An 18,900-nucleotide genomic window follows, 5' to 3' on the forward strand; every position below is an offset into this window, starting at 1 on the left:
CAAATGTAAAACCTTTAGTGAAATAAATAATGCCTTTTTGCCCATAATGTTTTTCAATGCTTACCAAAAACAGTTTGTTATCACTTGGCCAGGCCAAGATGAAACCTTCAGTTTTGAGACAGACTGTGCAGATTCCCCTGTTCTATACCATAATAGAGTCTATAGAGTCCTTGATAGTTTTTTTCATTCCATAAAACATGACACCAGTCTTCTAACAATATTATGCTGATTGGATCTGATGAACAGGAAATGGCAAGTATTTTAAACATTTTATTAAGACACGTACAGATTACCAGATGGATGAGAAACCCTATAGACATTCAGAGGACCCCCATTTCAGTGAAGTTTCCCACAATCTCTGTCTCTTGCCTTAAACTCTGGTGGTCTAGAGCATGTTGAGATGTCTCTTACACAGTAAAAGACAAACCGCTGCTCCATATACCTACTACCACAATAGTAGGCAAATTACTTGATAGACATTTTTGGATTTTAGAGATAACAGATATGATACTTGAGTATAAGATTTAGATCTACGTCTATGTAGAATGACACAAATATCTGCCAGCTTCAAGTAAGGAGCAGAGGAGTGGAGGCTCTGCCGTAAGTTCAGGCTATGCTTCAAACCACTCTACTCCTTGGGCATTAGGATATAGCAGATCCCCTGATAGTATCTTGAAAAATAAGAGAATCATAACAATAAGATCTTGAACAATAAGAGAATCATAACACAGTTCTCTGATTAAAAACCAGATGGGACAGGTCGAGACAGTATAACTAATTGCATAAGAAGTTAGCTCAAATTCCTTTGATATCAATTCTTTTGGCATTGATTCATCTTCTTCAGTTTATATCCATGGGCTCTTGGGGTTTGGGGTATTCCTTAAGAGCAGTTGATGGAGAGGGGAAAAAAAAAAACACCTCAAGCTGGGTTAGGAGATGGCTCAGTATAACATAACAGTATTACCCAAAAGTGGACAAATGAACAGATAAAATGCCATAGTCCCATTCAGGGATAATCCTTAAGAAGTATGGTAAAAAAAATAATAATAATAAAAATAAATAATAATAATCATAAGATAAATCCTCCCAATGGGAAAAACTTCAAACAATGAATATACATTTGGTTATCTACTTGGAGTAAGAGCCAGAAGTATGAATCCACACTAATTCACAGGGAGTTGCTAACTGGTTGGCTGGTTGGGAAAAAGACTTGGAAAGAAAGAATGGAAAACTAGTAACAAAGAAGATGACCCTTTCAGAATGGGCAGGGTTTATGAAGATATTTGCATCTCATGTTGAAGTCCAACAAAGAACATCCCCTGTAGGGTAGGCTCTTCCTAATCAATTGGCACACACTATGGATTTCAGTCATACTCTTTCCCCAGTCTGCCTAGTGTTTGAACAGCAAATCTATGAACAAAGAGATGTGTGCACAAGAACAGAGGCTATGCATGAGCTCAACAACTATGTACTTTGTTTTGTCAGGACTAGCCTGGGTAATGATATTGTTGAGATCTTAATTTCCAACAGTTGAAATGAACACTGAGCTCTAAATATTTGTCGCCATTGCCTGAATGTAAAAGCCAGTCACCTGTGGCAATTAATTTACAGTAGATTTATTTCATCATGGATTGGGAAACTTTTCTTCCTTACTGGGATAGACACATATTCTGGATCTAGCTTTTCCTTCCTTCTTGTAATATTCTGGTAGCACTACCTTTTAAAAACTCAGATAAGCCTCTGTAAACCGTCATGGAATTCCACATAGCTTTGCTTCTGATCTAGGAACTTATTTACCAATTTAAGTGTAGCAATGGGCTAACGTAAGCGAATTTAAATGACCTTAAAACAAGCCACATTGCTTGAGAGTAGTTGGACTAGTTGAAGGGTGGTAAAATGGCTTCCTGTTGTCCCCTTTGCAGCACCAATGGGTAGACTACACCCCGAGATGATAGAGTTCTGTCTTGTACAATGTTATCATAAGGTTTGAATCAGATACCATTATATGATGCTCTCTTGCAATAGCCAGAGTCTACATGTCTGATAATCATGAAGTGGAGGCAGCTCTTCTCACTATCATCTGTAGTAACCTACTATCAGGATATTTATTTCCTGTAACAGAAATCTTTAGCTTTGCTGGTGTGGAGGTCTCCGTTTTTAAGGAGGGAATACTTTAACCATTGAACACAACAATGGTTGTATATTAGGAAATCAGACTGATACCTAATCATTTTGGATCCTTGTGCCACTGAAACAGTAGGCAGGACAGAAGCTTCCTCTATTTGCTGAAGAGATCATTCCCAATTACAGAGGAAAAATAAAGTTGCTGCTATATAATGATGACAAGGAGAACAATATCTGCAATCCAGAGGGTTCTCTAGGGTTCCTGTTTGTGAGTCAGGTCGAGGGAAAATCAAGCAACTGAAAAGAGAAGACGCAAGTAATTTAACAATACAGAACCTTTGGGAATAAACTTTTGAGTCATTCAACGAAGTAAGAAACCTAGACCAAGGTCCTGACTAAGGTTAGGGGAAATAAGGAAGATGTAGTAGGGGAAGGAATCTGTATATATCAACTATAATCTTTTGAATAAGTAAAGAAATGAACACTGCAATTGCTTTGCAATTTTTTCTTTTATATGTGTTTATAATACACATGTGCTTATTCGTATATGCCATTTTTTGTCTTATTTACATTATAATTCAACATAAAGTTTTTGACAATTAACCTTACAAGTTAATGTTCAAATAACATAACATTCAGTGGTATTGTAACTAAAGTTGTAGATTCAGTGACGATTGAAACTTCATTTGGGAAAAGTTTGAGAACTTTTTCACTTGCAAAAATGTAGCTGTTATCTTGCTGGTGGAAAACCTAGCATGGTTTTGTTGTTTCACAGAAATTCAGTTGTAGCAGAAGGGTGCATATGAAGGTAAGCAGCCAAAGGGATTGACTGTATCATTTAACAAATATATTGCCTCTAGGTACCAAATTTCCTCTTAATTGTTATGCTCATGATCCTGGAACATTTCTCTCCTGTCAGAGGGAATAAAATTAGCCTTTGTCAGCAAAGAATATTCAGTGGACCTTAACTTACTGTCTGTGGTAGTCTGTGTAGTAGCTCCCCAGGGCAGCTTCCCCCAACATACTAGACCATAGTCTCTTCATGCACCACCACAGTGAGTGGTGAGTTCTCTTTGTACTGCTTCCTATTTGACAGCTTTCCCTTGCAATTTAGAGGGTGATTATTATAGCACAACAGCTCCCCACATATGGCATCTCCATCATCCCCAAAGGTGGAGTCCCAGAAAATTCCACAAGCACAGATCCTCTACAGAACTTCCCTGCCTTTCTTTCTTTCTTTCTTTCTTTTTTTTTTTTTTTAATTTTTATTGACAGAGAGAGAGAGAGAGAGAGAGAGAGACAGCGAGAGAGGGAACACTAACAGGGGGAGTGGGAGAGGGAGAAGCTTCCTGCAGAGCAGGGATCCTGATGTGGGGCTTGATCCCAGGACCCTGGATCATGACCTGAGCTGAAGGTATAAGCTTAACCAACTGAGCTACCCAGGTGCCCCCTTCCCTGCCTTTTTATTGCCTATAACCTATTGCCTCTACATTGAAGTCTGGAGGCCGTGGAGGCAGGACCCCTCTCTTAGATTTCTTTCTTGTTCTCTTAGTCCTAAGGTGTAGTGGCTGCTCACAGTATCTGCTCTTATATTCTTCAGAGTTCTCTTTATGACTTGATAGCTAATCTCCTTTATGCTAATCTCCTATTATAGTTCTTAAGAAATTAACACATACAAATTATTGTATAGTTTATGTCTCCTGACTCTATCCTGAGAAATTCACCTGGTACTTTCTTACTGATTAACAGACATGTGCCAAAAATTATAGAGATTTGGGAAGCTGTTAACTCTCTTTGGAGAGGTATTAATGTTCTCCTGGAAGGCATATAGTATGGGGAAGTGTTGTATAATATTCTTAGAAAAAATATATATAACAAAATGTCAGTAGTGCTAAGAGATACAAGGGTAAATCTAGTAGGGCAAGGAGATATGAAGAAACAGAGTGCGACTCTTTGGATGGGCTTGTCAAGTAATGCTTCTCTGAGGAGTGTCAAAAGAGCAGATACTTGAATGATGTAGCGATAATGTTCCTGAAAAAATAACAAATGGAAAAGATAATATAGGATACAATAAACAAGGGAGGTAGATATAAACAATAAGATCAGAAAAACAGGTGGGCCCCAGATCATGCAGGTTATATTAGGACATATTGAAACCTCTCAACTATCTTAGGGTTCTCGCCAATCTCTCTGTAACTACCCTTCTGTTTTGTTTTGCTTTTTGTAATGTAAAATTAGTATGTAATCAGAAGGAGCGTTTATAAATAATTAGTGCTAGACCTTCAAGTACCAAAAACATACAGTAAAACTCTGCTGTTACAGTGTCTTAGTTTGAGTGTCTGCCAAGTCAGAGCCTGAAAGGAAGACTTGGGAGCAGATAGTTTATTTAAGCAGCTGGCACCTAGCAGCAAGAGTGAGAAAATTGAAGAGTAAAACAAGGGAGAAGTAAGAGAAGATAAAATGTCATTACAGAGCTTGTTACTTATATGGGCAACTGGGATTCACTTCCACTGGGGAACCACTGCAGGACAAGGGTTTACATTATGAAATTATATCCTAGCTTTGCCTGGGAGTGCCTTCCAATCTCCCATCCCCTCCACCCACCCACATCCCCAGTGTATTAAATCTCGTTAACTTCTAGGTTGCCTTGCATGAATTTGAGCAAGATCTCATGGTTTTGGAAAAACTCAGGCAAAAAAATTGGGAGAGATTTGGCAGGCTTTTAAAATGGAATGCTCTCCTCCCCAGCATAGGAATGACTCAATACAGTTGCAGGTAAAATGAGTGTTGGGCTGGGGGTACAAAAATACATGAGAAGTAGAGTTCATGAAGTATGAAACTTAAACCCAGTGGTCTTATTATTGCATAGTTAGTGAAATGCACCAGTGAAGCTTGTTTAAGTTGCTGGCTGGGTGTTCCAGGCTAGGCATTTGGCTGAGCTATTTAAATGGCAACCCCACCTGCATTTGGGAGAAACCTGGTAGTTGGTATCTGTTTAGAGTTAAGTCTGAATGTAATTACTGAGTTTTCTGGCTGGCCGAGACTTGAAAAAGAGTAGCATCAATCCATATGAAATCTTGAAACTCATTTATTTCCAATCTTCGGCCTTATGTAGGGATTTATGCCTAGAAAATACTGGAGACCAGGAAATACACTTCCTGTCTCTCTGTTGACTGTCTTCTCCCTGGTCTCAACTCCCCTCTCTCTCTACTAGTGCCCACCCATCCTCCAAGTGCATAGCACAAGGTATTTGGAAGAGCTTTGGGTGGAGAATTCCAGTCAAACCAATTATATCCAAATTGGTACTGTTACAAGATGTATTATGTTGGTCTTCTACTATAGCTGGAATTGAAATATCTCTAAAAATTGCTTGGAGAATTGAGAACAGTAAACATGTTTTTATACTTGCTTGACAATCAGAGATTATCACAATTAAATTCACATACTTTTGGTTTTTTATGTCATTGTGACTGTACTATATAATATCTCAATTGTGTTTTCTTTAATTTTTAGAATGTTTGCATTTTATTTTCAAATTTATAACTTTTGTCTTCTCCATCAATTTCTAGGTTTTCTTTTTGTTGCTCAAACTGTATGTTTCCTTGTAAGACTCTCTTCAGATTGTACTTTCCAAGTTGTTTGAGGTTGAGAAGCAAATGAATAGTAAATAGAACCTGTCCTAGGGATCTAAATGAAAGTTATTTTTTTTAATGGATCAGTTATTTAATTAGGTTCTTTGTAAGAAATTTAGAACACCAATTTGTGAGGGAGAACACCAGTTTGTGAGGGTGAACTCCATTTGTGAGAGAAAACACAGAGCGGAGGTAGCCCTGAAGCTGAGGAACAGCCTTGAGTTTTGGCAGAATTTGCGAGTCCACAGCTTTCTGATCACCTTGTGCTGCTCTGTAATCTCGTATTTCTCTTTCTCAGTGTCGAAGATCTCACCCTCCTGGTGTCTGGGCTTCCGCAACTTCTTCTTCTTGAAATAAGCATCAGTGAGATGTTTGGAATTTTCACACTGCTGATATCAATTTTGGTAGAAGTGGAAATGACGAATTTTTGGTGTGTTCTATGCAGAGGAACTCGATTGAGGGACAGAGGTCCAGTCACCCGTAGCAAGCCATTGCTCAGCTGCTTCAGGAAAACTACCCTCTTGCCTCTGTGGCGCCCAGTGAGGATGATCAAAATGGTCCCAGGGGTGATGCTAGCTCGCAGTTTTCTCACGTGCTGACTGAAAGGTTTTTTGCCATGGCTCAACAGCTTTTGAGGCACATCTTCAGTAGGATGATACCTAGGCATTTTGCGAAGTTTAACCACTAGGGTACCACTGTCCTTGTCACCACCAACTGGTTTTGTGACGGTTGCAAGAACCTTCTTTTTCTTTTCAACCCTGGATTTAGCTGCCGAATAAGTCCTCTTGTACGTGCTCTTTCTGGAATGCATAGACGATTGGGAGTATCTGCTAATTCCTCTGACTAGGACAGGGTTTCCGCTGCAGGGGGGCTTCCCCTTCCTCGGCGTTTTAGCCTGTGGGTTACCCTTCTTAGCCTTGCCACCAGCTTTTTTGGCTTCAAGTTTCTTTGCCTTAGCATCCAGCTTCTCAGCTTTTACGCCTGCCATCTTGCAAGATGGGAAAGAGAACTAAGTCCCCTAAATGAAAGTATTTTGACAGATATTTTACTCACTAGCGAATTTCTCTTCTATTGATTTATTTTCATTGTTCCCCAATCCGTATCTTTGTTTTGTTAACCAAGATTCCTGAGAAAAATAAAATCTGATAAATTTCTGTAGTTCAAACATTTATTCTGTTAGTTTTTGTTTTTTGTTTTTTAACTGTTATAATTTTTTTAACATGTCTTACTTCATTTTTTAGTGTTTTCTCTTTCTAACACTGACATCTTCTAAGAACATACACCTATACACACACATTCTTACACAGTTTACTCCTACAAATAATACTATATTAAGATATATATTCTTTTAGGTAAGACTGGTGTTACCAAAAATATTTACAAAAAATAATAAGATAAAACTAGTGTTGCCAAAAATATTTACAAAAAATAATATTTTGTAAAATATTTACAAAAAATAATTACTGTTTCCAAAAATTATTATTTACAAAAAATAACATGCCTGTCTACTGTTTCATGACCAAACATGTTAAAATTATTGTTCCCAGGAAAATAATAATTTCTTAAATGAATTCTTATAATCCATCAGATAAGGAAAAATAAGTTATCCACAATTTAGGTCCAAGTAGGATAACAACAGCACCTTCCATTAATAAAATGTTTCCATATATGACTGCCTTTTATGTCTCACAACAACCCTGAAAATTGAAGGATTAGAGAAGTTAATTAGAGAAGTAAGTAGGTTTGTATACTTATTTAGTGACTGATATAGCCAAAGATCAGTTGAGTGCAATTCTAACCAAAGTTAAACTTCTAAATTTTCTAAAAGAACTGTGTCTTTACACAGCCTTTTTTTGGTATGTTTTACACAGTTGCAGCCTCTTCCATTCGACTTCCAAAATAAGTATCAAGGAAGTGTGAAACATTGCCTTTTTACAATAATGTGTAAAATGTTATGAATGGTCTCACTTGCAGGGAAAATTTAATTTTTTAAGCATGATGCCACCCTTTCATTTAATTACCTCTGATATAAAATATCTTATTTCTCACTTCAGTCAATTCTTCTTCCAACCAGTGCTAATATAGTGTCAAATTTTGAAAATAATGACTGTGAGGTTAGGTCCTCTAAACAAGGAAAAAACTGTGTCTACTTTTTTATACTCAAAATAACCAACAAAGTAGAAAACAAAAACAAAAACAAAAACATTCTTTGTGCTAATGTAAAACATAACAAAAGCAATGTAGTTAGACTAAATTTACTTTAATTCCTTTAAAATTCATTTTCAGGTACTGAAGAGTCATACAAGCAAAATCAGGCAACAACAGAATTAACTAGCTCCAAAAACCACATTCTCAGCATCTGTTTAAAAACACTTGAGAAAGTACATACTTTTAAAATATTGTTTTGGGGGCTTCTGGGTGGTCCAATTGATCAAATGGCTGCCTTTGGCTCAGTTCATGATTCCAGGGTCCTGTGATTGAGCCCCGCATCGGGCTTCCTGCTCAGCAGAGAGCCTGCTTCTCTCTCTCCCCCTGCCTGCCACTCTGCTTACTTGTGCTCTCACTCTATCATTCTGTCAAATAAATAAATAAAATCTTTAAAATCTTTAAAAAAATAAATAAAATAAAATATTGTTTTGAAGTTTCTAGGATGAAAAATTTTCACGGTAGCTGCCCTGAAGTACCATGCATTGGTTTTTCCTGTCCAGTAAAACCAGATAGAATTAAAGATTTGTAACTATTCTCTATTATACATTAGCAAAATCCCTTATTTGAAATAAGTGACCAAAGTAAATAGCATATACAAATATTCCTTTCTTTAATCATCATTTGATTAAAAATAATCTGTTCTTGATTTTTCCTTCAATAAAATAGAGGAGATCATTAGTTTGGTAATACCCATACATGTACAGCTAATAACTTTACTAAGTTAGTCAAAGTGATGGAAAAATTAGCGTAGGCTTCAACAGATAACTGACTACAAGGTACTAGGAGTTCTGTGGATTCTTTTTTCAGGCTCAGGGCAAAAATTGATGGTAAAGTTCTTGCATTTTGCATTTGCTAAGGGAGTATTTGTTCAGAGACAATTTTTTACTTGTCAGCTGTCCCTGGTGTTCTAGAGTTGTTTCTATGTTTGATTTGTTATGAAATACTTGAAATACACAACACATGAAAAGAATAACATAATGAATTCCCATGTGCCTGTCACCCAGATTTAAGAAATGTTAACATTGTGCTTTTTTTTTGTATTATTCTTACAGAAATAAAAGATTTACCAATATAACTTATACCTACTTTGTCTCCTTGCATAAATATTACCTTCCCTTTCTCCTCAGAGAGACTTGGTGTCTAATTCTATATTAATATGTAATTCTCTACTACATATGCATATATGTATGAACTTATAAAAAATAGAATATTTGGAGACTTAGGTTTTACATAAATTCCATCATACAATGATGTTTTTCCCCATTTTCTTTTTCTCTGTCAACAGTATACACTCAGGTAATATTGTTTTAGAATTAATGTAACTGTTTCTTTTTATCTACTGATTACTATTATATTGTATGAAATAATAAATCACAATTTTATTTTTCCATTCTTTATAGATATTTAAGTTTCCCCATTCTTTATGTTTGCTTATTGTTTAATTTTGTTATTACAAATTATGTTGCAGTGAATACTGCTAAATAAAAACAAATTCAGACTTAGAAAGGAGAGGTATTATTCAGGGGAAATACAGTTACCATAGGAAGAACACTGTGGTTTCAGAAATCTGCAAGTATCTCACAGTCAAACAAACAAAACAAAAACCTTCTTATTTTAGGAAAGAGAAGAGAGGAAGGGAGAGAGAAGCAGAATCTTATAAGGGGAAGCTAGACATGTAAGAAGAAATGACCAGTAGGGTCTGACAAGGAAAGGGTCTTGCTGTGGTCATTCGAGTCCCAGGAGAAGCTGATAAGGGGTACAAATTCCACATTTTGAGTGTTTTCATGTTCTTGGGAAATACAGAGTACAGGGACCTGTAGGAAGGAGAGACTCCTGACTGAAGTTCGGTTAAGACAAAGCAAAGGATAAGAAATGGGCAATAGTTGACATTTTGTCAGTTCATGCCACTGCTTAAGAGACAAAATTTGTCCTTAGATACTATTAGGAGTAGAATAAGAGTACTTGTAATGTTGAAATTGATCCATAGAATTTTCAGGGGTTGAGAACCCTTCACGTTCTAATTGGCCTAAAGGACTAGCTGTGTTACATAGTGAGTGTACTATCAGACTGAGAACTGTTGGAAGGATATTTAATGAGAGATATATCTAGGAATAAAATTTAAAAAGAGCAACTATTAAAGTTTGAACAGTGAGTAAAACCAAGAATTGAGATTTGGAGGAGCCAACTGAGAAGATCCTAAGATACTGGATCTGAAAGCATATTCATTCAGATAGTAGAATGAGGTTGGCAGTGGCAGTCTGACAAATTCCCCAATTGACAGTCTGAATGTTTTTGGTGATTGGGTAGGATATCAGAGAGTATTCAAAAACATGCACAGCAGTCTTCCCAAGCACTACAGATGACACTGCATAAATGTCCCCTTAGAAGGCAAGGGTGATATGTGATGTCAGACAGTTGTGAAGGGCAATTAGCTGGAGTCAGTGTAGTTAGCAGTGATGTTAGAACTTCTGGTATAGCATCATGGATATTTCCTGGAGTAGAGCAAAGAATATGCAAGAGTTTGGCAAACTTCCCAAGTGCCCCACAAAACTGTAGCTCCAGATACAGACTATCCACCATGATCTACAGCAGCAGTCAAGTCTTTTAGTTTTGCTGTCAATCTCTTAACTTCTTCTTCTAAGGCTTCTTGAGAACCTTGTGAGAATTTCACAGCCTCTTTATAGTACTGGCAGTATGTGTATAAGTTTGTAGCTAACATGGTTGTATAGACCTTTGGGCTCATCTGTACCTAGAAAGCTTACAGGTGCAGATATGCTCACTTTTCACAAGTTTGAATTAGGCCACTTGTCTTCTGTGAAAGACCTACATTGGTACCTGTTTTCACTAACTGAAAGAAATCCAGAGGATTTTCAGTTTTCAAAAAAAAAGACAAAAGCAAAAATAGTGTTCAGTGTGTTTGTTTTGCTGTGAGCTGTTACAAAGACATTGTGTACCCCAGCAGCTACAGTGGCACCACCAAGCTCCTTCTCCAGGAACTACACTCATCGTCTCACTGCCATAACTTTGAACTGTTGTCTGTGAGCATCTGTGCTTTATCTCAATTTATTTTGTGCATCTGTTAGCAAGATATGTCCTGAAGTATCAGAAAAACCCAAGAGAGGTTGTTTTTGGTGTCCAGGAATGTTCAAAAAATTTTCCATATAGATTAATGGTAATTACCTTTTCACTTTGTACTGTTGAGCTTATGAAAGGTTTTATAGGAATGCTGTATTTTCAGATGGCAGAGGAAGCCTGTAATGGAACAGTTAAGGTGAGGAAAGGAGGGACGTCTGGCTAAAAATTTGATAAGCGTTAATTAGATTAACTAGATAACAGGATCCAGTTCAGTGAGCAGGCAGATGCCAATAGACACTGCTGTACCTCATTAGGGGCTATCCAGGGTTCACAAAATAAATGTCCCATGGATTTGTGTCTCGGGACTCATGTGAACCCTTTTGATAGAATTGTTGTCTCATCAAGCTGGGAAGAGGAAATTGGTAACTTTGTTTACAGAAATAGTCCCAAGCATACTGGGTAAAATTATGTTTAGAATCATCTCGATCTATTAGGTTCATATGACAGGCCAAGAAATATGTATTTTTTGCTTTCTCATGGGAATAGTGTAGGTGTTTGTGTTGATGGCAAAGTAGGTTTGATTGCAAATACTTAGGCCCATTGAGGACCCCTGGTTATATTACAATGGAAACAGATTGCCTTATTTGAAAAGTATTGAAATTGAAGGAGGTTCTGTTTGAACTTTGGAGTAGAAACCGAAAAGGCCCCTGAATGATAAGACAAAGGATGCCCTTAAATCTGAGACTGTATAGGATTTTATGGGAAACCAGAAGGTTCCAAAGGAAATATATAACCAACAAACAAAAGTAAGGTTGCAACGTTATTTATACTAGAAATTATTTTAAAGAAAAAAAAAAAGGTTGACAGGTTGTGCTATCAACTGAGTAAAAGAATGCCATAGATTCTGGACCCCTTGCAGGAATAGAGGAATTATTTAAAGGAGGGACAAGTAGTGTGAGGGGAAAGAGATTATACAATATAAAGGTCATTGTGAAAAGTTATGGTTGCAATGTGAGGAGGTACATGGATAGCAAAGGTGATGCAGGTATAGATAAAGAAGAATGAAGCCAAGAAGGACAATAGAAGTAGTTAAGTAAATGCTAGGAGGCCATGTTCTGACATCTTGGGTGGAAACTGACCACTTCATGATGTCATCAGCTTATTGTAAAGATATCTAACCTGTGGCTCCCTCTGCTCTAAAGAGCCTACGTTTAAGGTTTCTATTTAGACTACACTTTCATTCAGAGTAGCATTTATTTCAGCTGAAGAACATGAATCCAGGTTTGGACCACTTGATTTGGGCAGCAGTGTTAGTGGTAAGGAAGATGATGTAAGGGCCTTTCCAATGGGGTGAAATACTGATTTTCAGTTGATGTCAGCTCTAGAGAACTGTCTCTAATTTCTAGAATGTAGAGTATTTTGGACAGAATAATTTGAGGAATAGAAGCCTTATCCTATTAATGAAGATCATGGATATATTTATTAAGTCCCTTGCAGTATTTTAGGATGTTTGAATTGATGAGGATAGAATTTTTGAGAGCTCAGACAGAAAATGAATTATCATAGGTCATCGGTTATTACTTCATATTAGCACAGTTGGTGTGATTGGTACAGTTGCTGTGTTGCTGTAGGAGAGACCTAGAAGGCAATCAGTGCTAATGGTAAAACCTTAAGCCACAGGATATTGAGTTATTTTATCCATTTGTCAAGCTTTAATTTTAATGATCCATTAACTCTCCCATCATTCCAGATGACAATGTCATTTTGGAGTTAAGGGAAGAACTTTTTGGATTGGCTAGATGACTTCACAAATGAAATGGATTCCTTGGTCATTTGAACAACCCAGTAGAATTCTGACATAGGGAATACTAGTTCCAAAAAAAAGTTTAGTAAAATAGTGACAGGAGTCCTTTTACAGGGAAAGCTTCAAGCCAGTGAGAGAACATGCTTATGACAATACAATGATATTCATATCCATGAGATCAAGGGAAATCAGTAAATCTAATTGCCAATGAAGTAAAGGTCCTGGTGGGGGGCTCTTTCCTTGCCCCACTTTTGCAGATTTATCAGGATTATATTTTTGAGAGATTGGGCAAGAAGCCATTACTTGTTCCAGATAGGGAGTTGAAGTTTCCTCACCAATGTTGGCAAAGGAATTGATTTAGTTTTTTTTTTTTTTTCAACTTAATTTAGTTTTATTTTTTTTCAGTGTTCCAAAACTTTCTGGCCTTCATAAAATACTCACAGAGGAAGAAACCAGGCAAGTATCTGGGTATTTCCAAAGTCCATCTTGTTAAATAAGACATCCAGATAGTTCCCAGTTAGCCTTTTAATATTCAAGGGCTTTGAATTAGGAGACTTTAAGTACTGCAAATAGAGGATCAGGTGTAATCAGAGTAGATTTAGGATCTTACTTGATTGAAGTGAGAGTGTAGGGCTTTATGACAATTTAGTATATCTAACAGTGAGTTTTCTTTTGCTGTAGCAGTTTTGTGGCCCCTAAGGATAGCTATTGACTTAAATTCTCTGATTTTCCTTAATATATCCGGATAATATACTATTCTAAAACACAGATCTATTGTCTGTAAAAATGCAAAATTTCCTATTGGTAGCCAAAGAGAAGGCTCCTATGAAAACCATGAGGTCAAAGATCTGAGCTGACTTTGCACCAAGTGGAGACCTACACTGAATCGAGTTTTGAAAATCAGAAATGACATATTCTGGTTGAAAATGTCCTTCTAAGTTTTGAAGATATGAACCATCAACAAAGAGAATAAGGTCTGGATTTGCAAGGGATTTCTAAGAGTCAGAATGGGAGAGGATTTAGGCTTGAGTGTCTATAACATAATTATTCAGTTGTCCTTTAGCTGGGAGAGGGAGCAGACTAGTGGGACTGAGATTTTGTCATGGGTGGGAAAGAGAGAGTAGAAGAATTTCACAAGAGGTGAACTTGAGCGATCAGGAAAAGAGTCCAACTGTACAAAAGTCAGATATGGTTTGAACTGTATTTGCAATTGCCACTCTTGCCAGCAAGGAAAGACAAAAAGCTTGAGCTAAGACTGAAATATCTGATTGACCTCTGATATCTATTATGTCTTTGAGACAGAACCCCTAAGGCATGTCCTTCTCTTCCATGAACAAACAGAAAAACAAAGAGTAGTCAAGAAGCCCTAAATGGGATAAAAGAAAGGGATTCAAATCATTTGACAGAAGGCAAGTCTCCGAGGATCAGATAAAGTTTCTTTAGTCATGCTTTATAAACGGAATGTTATAGCAGAGAAGGTAAGGATCTGCATTCTACAGTGGCCAGTCAGTTTCAGAAAGCCTTGAAGTTATCCTTTGGTTTCAGATAAGAGGTTGTTAAATATGACCTTGATATGATCTGGGGGATCAGGTTTTTCCCTCAGGGGGACTATCATGACCTAAATAGTGGACTTGGGGGCAACAGAGATGAACTTTGTCTTTTGAAACCTTCTGGCCCTTTTGAACCAAGTCTTACAGTAAGTATTAGATTTCATGCAAAGAGTTGCTGAATGTCTTAAAGAGAGAGGTCATCTACATGTTGAATGAAGTTTGAATTACAAAAATCAAATCTTTTAGATTTGCACTTAATGTTCAGGAAAATTTTGTAAAGGATTCTGTAAATTCCTGGGGCATGAGTGTTCCAGTATATTGTTGATTTTTTCCATGTAGAAGTAAGTAGATACTGGGAGTTAGAATTAAAGGATATGCTGAAGAAAGCAAAATATAAGGCAACCATAAAATAAGTGATATCAGAGGAGAGGTTGGAAGAGAGAATAGTATTAGGGAAGATCATAAAGGGTATAAATTCACAATTAAGGACTCTGCCTCCAAGGTAAGTCCCAAGTCTGTTTTCCCATAGCCTCAAGTCAATCAGAAACGTGAGTGAACATGTCTTGAATGTGGGAATTGTCAAGGGCTTGTGAGCTGTGAAAGGGGCAAGAAAACTGAGATCATTTATTAGAGCTATCAGAGAAGAAAAGATTAGTACCTCACGTGAACATGAAAAACTACAATCTAATTATGATATGTCCTGCATATTAAATGAACTGAATTCTGGAACTTAATAAAAAGGCATGTAGGACATGATGAGATCTGAGGGACATAGGAGTAGGCTTTAAAAAGGGGCAAAATGTACTAAGTTGTTTAAGTGCAACACAGAGATTGTTTGTGTACTCTGAGGGATTATGGTAGAAAACTGTGAGGTGTCACATGTAGAGCAAGTGGCCCTGGTATATACCAGAAAGGTAATGGGATGTCCATTGACTGGGATTATTATTTTCCCAGTTTGCTTAAAGGTATCTGGGGTAAATACAAGCTGATCTCTCAGAGGAGAGTCATTGAGATTCTGAGGATTGTATCTTAGGACATTTTTTTGCCCAGTGTCCTTTCTCCTTGCAAGGGCCACAGGTGTCTCTTCCAAAGCCTAGTAAGGTTGAGGGGTATTAAGGTCTTATAATAATTATCTTCAAGTTGTTTAATTTAGAGAGTCGTGAGTTTGTACTGTGTATACTTAGCTTTATCAGCTCATATATCCTCATAGTACTATGTTAAAGAACAGATTTCAGAGACAGGGACATTTCTTCAATTAATCTAATATTTTTGAGTATTAGAATAGTAGAATATTTCTACATGGAACCTATCATTAACAAAGCAGATAACCATGTGGCCAAAGCAGATGCCATGTGGCCATCTAGAGTTGGATCTAAATGTTTCTAGATATTATCAATGAGCTTTTTCCCCATTTCCTTAACTCTGTTATAGCCATCTGGGTTATTTTAATTTCTTCATAGATACAATTTAGAATTTTCTAATTGTAAAAAGGAGTTGAGCCAGTTGGCAAAGATATGAGTCCCAGAGAGGATGCCCCTAAGATTAACCTGAATTGTATAGAGACTTGTCTCTATTTTTACATGGGTCAAGGAAATTTATTATAGCATACAGATCAGCTTGAGACCAATGTTAAAAAAAATAATCTGCTGGGGAGGGGGTAAATCGGTCTCTGTAGTTTCTGGTTCTTAGAGTCTTAACATTGTAGGAACAGTACTAAGGTCACAGGATACTATGGAGAATTAAGAAGCTAGTAAGGTTAGGGTCAAGAAGTAGAGGATAAAACACAAAGTGAATGAGAACATGGTTATGGGAGAGACTTGTATAAATTTGGAGGAGCAGAAGGGAAAGGAGGGGTGCCTCAGTGATTCAGTCGCTTAAGTGTCTGCCTTCAGCTCAGGTCATGATTTCGGGGTCCTGGGATCAGCCGCATTGAGCTCCCTGCTCAGCAGGGAGTCTGCTTGTCCCTCTCCCTTTGCTCCTCCCCGCTGCTGCTCATGCTCGCTTGCTCTCTCTCAAATAAATAAGTGAAACCATTTAAAAAAAAAAAAAAAGAGGGATAGGAGTAGAAAAGTGTCGAGGGCACAAGTATCTTAAAGAAGGGAATGAAAGAAGTAACGTTGGAGAAAAACAGGTGGTTCCTCAAAAGATTGACTAGCATAGCTTCTGGTAAAATAGATTGAGATTGTTTAAGGTGTGGCTGAGATTTGATTAGGAGAACAGTTTTTTTTGGCTTCTTCATACCAAAAAACAGAAACAAAAACAAAAACAAATAAAAAACACCAGACTATTGATTGTAGAGTATTTGAATATTCTTGAATCCTAGACAACTAGGATTTAAGAGCTCTCTGAAAATGTACTAAATTAAGGAGGTCTCCAAAACCCCAATGTGATCATTTCAATTCCAAGTTATCCTTAGTAAGACTATGCCATTTTTGAAAGTTTTGGCAAAATTAGTAGTGGTGAAGCATATAGTCAGGTGGAGTTCATCTACTCTCAATCCTGGGAAATTGAGAGTTATCCATGGGAGGATCAGGATCAGATAGAAAGAGGAGACAGGTAATAAAATATCACTTCCATGTATAGTCCTCCCTTGAGGGCCAAAGTGGTCTGTTGCGCTGTCCTTGAAGAGCTGAAAGACTAGCTCTGTGCAAACCTTGAATGTGGAATCAGGAAAAGCAGAGAAGCATCACAAAAAAAATTGAGAATTTCCCTCCAGAAAGTCAAGTTGTAAATCCCTACTCAAAATGAACCAAGAAAACCCTTACCCAGTAAGAGTTTCACTAGAAAAAAAAGACCCAGCAAAAATCCTGCTCACACAGAAAAGAACCAGGAAGTCCTACTCAAATAGAAAAGAACTGGGAAGAGCTCAATTTAATAGTTAAAAGCAACTCCCTAGCGTGCTACTACAGAGAAATGTCTGGAGCACTGGATTAGGAGTTGTGACTTACCATAGATCCTGATTTCCCTAGCCAGGAGCAAAATCCCCAGGATTTTGAGAAACCAGAATGAATGCCTAGGTAAAGACAGCAAGGTATGAGAGTCTGTCAGCACTCTATCCATGTCATGGCACCAGAAACTATCAAATTAAATACAAATTAAGAAAAAAAAATGTAAATCCAGATTTAGAGGCTTTATTCAGAAAAAAAAAAAAAAATACTGCTGCAATAGGGAGAATGCTCCAATTTCAGAAATATATAAGCATTTCACAACCCAACAGGAAAAGCTTTTTTGTTCATAGGCTCAAGGAGGGGCAAGCAGATATAAGCAAAATCTTTTAAGGGACAGCTGGACAAGCAAAGGGAAATGACTAGTGGGGTCTGCCACAGAAAGGGTCTTGTGATCAGTTGATTCTCTGGAGAAGCTGATGGAAGGGCAGATTCCAGTTTTTTAGTGCTTGGTCATGCTTGGGAGCATGCAGAGTTCCTTCTGTAGAAGGGAGAGAAGACTGACTGAAGTTTAGTCAAGAAAAAACAGGGTAGGAAATGGCCATTGCAAACACTTGGTCCTCCATAAATATTTCTCCTTGTATTTGTGTGTGAAAAGTTCTCTATATCCAAGCATCAGAAAGTTTTTTTTTTTTTTTTTATAAAAGAGAAGATAATAAATAATTTAGCTTTGTGTCTGTATGGTTTCTGTCACAAGTAAGCCATGGTGGCTTGAAAGCAGCCATAGACATATTGAAAGGAATGTGCAGAATTAGGCTCTAGCATTACTTTATAAAACGGGCACTTGGCAAGATGTGGCAATTGGGGCATACTTTGCCAACCCATCATTTATGGCATTTTATCAGCTAGGAATTAAATGTCCTGAAATGTGGGGGGAAAAAAAAACCCACAAGTAATCAGCCTGTTTCTAATCGGCCAGATCATTTAATAAAGCCATATCTATCCACAAGGGAGCTTGAGAAATATAGATACTGAATAAAACATATCACTCCCAAACAAATTATTTGTGATTAAGAAAGAAAAACACCCAGTTTCTTATTTGAGTTTATGCCTTTTATAGTGCATCTCTGATGTTCAGTAAAGGAAAAAAAAAAAAAGAATATATTGTATGAGAGTTGAGCTAACTTTATAAAGACCAGTATTATTTAACTCAAATTTAACTCAAATTTAAGTAAGAGTAGGGAACAATTAATCTTATGTTATCTTAAAATAGAAACATGAAATATTCCTAAAAGTCTTTTTTCTATTTTGCTTTATTCATTATAGCATTTAATACAGAATCTGAGAGAACTAGAGCTGATTTAATGATTAAAAGAAAATTGTAGTCTTCCCCAAATTACAATGATCAAAAATAAGTAGGCCTAAAGCATAAAGGGAGTTTCAAATCCTGAGGATTTTGCGTGATATGCTAGAACTAAGATGGTCAACATTTATAAACTGCTTTTCAAATTGATTTGGACTGAGGGAACATTTAAAGTTTCCATGAAATCCTAATTCAAGACATGAAAAAGGCGACATATATCTGTTTTCCTTACTAAGAATAAGACTGTTTGGGATTTCAC

At 37.0% G+C, this 18,900-nt stretch overlaps 1 pseudogene across 1 annotated transcript; it reads right to left on the bottom strand.

Annotated features, from left to right (window-relative positions):
• Positions 1 to 5,843: 5,843 nt before the first annotated feature.
• On the bottom strand, positions 5,844 to 6,744 carry LOC308349097 (large ribosomal subunit protein eL6-like; annotated as a pseudogene). The gene has a single exon. The product of its transcript is annotated as a large ribosomal subunit protein eL6-like (transcript).
• Between the last annotated feature and the right edge of the window lie 12,156 nt (positions 6,745 to 18,900).

The sequence above is a fragment of the Martes martes genome (genome assembly GCF_963455335.1).
Source record: "Martes martes genome assembly, chromosome: 9".
Taxonomy (NCBI): Eukaryota; Metazoa; Chordata; class Mammalia; order Carnivora; family Mustelidae; genus Martes; species Martes martes.